Source organism: Phalaenopsis equestris, unplaced genomic scaffold (assembly GCF_001263595.1).
Source record: "Phalaenopsis equestris unplaced genomic scaffold, ASM126359v1 Scaffold000002, whole genome shotgun sequence".
NCBI lineage: Eukaryota > Viridiplantae > Streptophyta > Magnoliopsida > Asparagales > Orchidaceae > Phalaenopsis > Phalaenopsis equestris.
This window is the reverse complement of record NW_018164444.1, coordinates 73,674,541-73,676,349: the sequence shown is the minus strand read 5'-3', so window position 1 is coordinate 73,676,349 and position 1,809 is coordinate 73,674,541.

Below are 1,809 nucleotides of genomic sequence, written 5' to 3'. Positions count from 1 at the left end.
GTAAGACACAAATATTCTCGATACTGTTAGTCTCACTCATCCATCCCACATAATTAAACCGACGTTTAACCGTTTGGCTCTCACAAGAGCTTGGCCTAGTTACATCTTATTTTGACTCCTCAATACTTGATTCGAGAAAAGTTACGATACTTGATTTGAGAAGGCTTCTCTTTGGGGGATAGAGATCACTTTCATGTTCTTCACAACTTTTGAGAGTCTTTACCCTTGGCCAAGGAGGTCTTCCAACATCCTATTCTATCATGTTTCAAGGTCTTGAACATTAATTCCTATGAAGGGGAACTAACTTCTCCAAGCATGTTGGCCACCATCAAGCAATCATGCAAATGCAGTGTGCCTTTGATACGTTTCCTTGTCAAGTGTTTCCTGCCAATCTCAATGGTCAACCTCAAACCTAGTTTTACTCCCTCCCCGGGGGGAGTGTGGTGGGTGTGCACTAATAACACCTTTAACGAGCTTAACAGACTATTTGTGAAGCAGTCCACATCAAACAAAAGGACCAATGCCAATTACAAATAAATAAGTGCAATTTCTATTATTGATGAGAAGTTTAAAATGCTAGTTGTTGCATGAATCCATTGCTAAGAGTCGGTATAAATTTAGTTTATAGAAGGCCATAGGTTAGACTATGCTCTATGATCACTACCCCATAGTATACAGAGCTTATTGCTTGAGCCAAAGTTATTGGTCAATAGAAACTCATCCAAGATGTTAATACCTCTTAAAGTGATCATCAACGAGGACAAAAAGAATAAAAAAAGAGAAAGAATCGAGTTTGAGCTTTGCTAGTTAGATTAGAGGTAGGCTGGATTGGATGATTTGGGTCGAGTTAGACCATGTACGATTGGTTTTGGCCTAACATTGGGTTATGCTAAAATTGGAATGGGTTAGATATTCATGGCACTAGTGTGATTTAGATGTGAGCTAGGCCAAGTATATTTTATCCTTAGTGATTTTATAAGAAAAAATCTATATATATAATGATTGAGAAGAAGAATGCAAGCAAAGAAAAATATCTAGAAATTGGATTAGTCACTACATTAATGTGGTCAAAATATTTCAACATCTCAATAGAAAACAACTAAGAAAATCTAAAATTAATTTGTAAAACATTGAAGGCTTTGAAGGCACAAAGCTGGATTTTTGGGTCTTAAGCCAAATGATAGTGTGTCAAAATAGAAGACAATGAAATGATGGAACTGAAAGGGAGATTAAATTTGAAAAGGAATATACATTGAAAAGCAGGCTGATTTGATAGATGGAGGAAAGAAGAAACCTCCACATAGCTTCAATTCTATTGCTAAGAGCTGGAATGTCTCACTACACTCACTTGGAATGGAGGCTATTATGCATTATCATGACATAGCGAAATATAGAGTTTAAAGATGCAAAAAAGAGAAAAAAAAGGAAATTTTTTTTTTATAATATAATAAAAACTTTTAGGATGTGTTTAGGGCGGCGGTGCGGAGCGCATCTCACTTTTTAGTTTTTGGCGAAACTATTTTTGTCTATTTCTACAATAAGTTGTAGCTAAAAATTATGTTTTTCAATCATACTTGGCTTAGGCCTCGTTTGGTCCAGCTAATTTGGTGCGGTGCATTTTGAAAATGCACTTATGGCCGTTTGGGGAAATTGTGTTTTGACGGCTTATTCGAAAAGTTATGTTTTCAAACTGCTGAAGTCAATGTTTTCACACTATTCATGGCTAGGTGAGTTTCAACTTTCTAGCTGAGGTCAGACTTTTTCACAAAAAAAAAAAAATAAAAAAATAAAATAAAATAAAATATATAT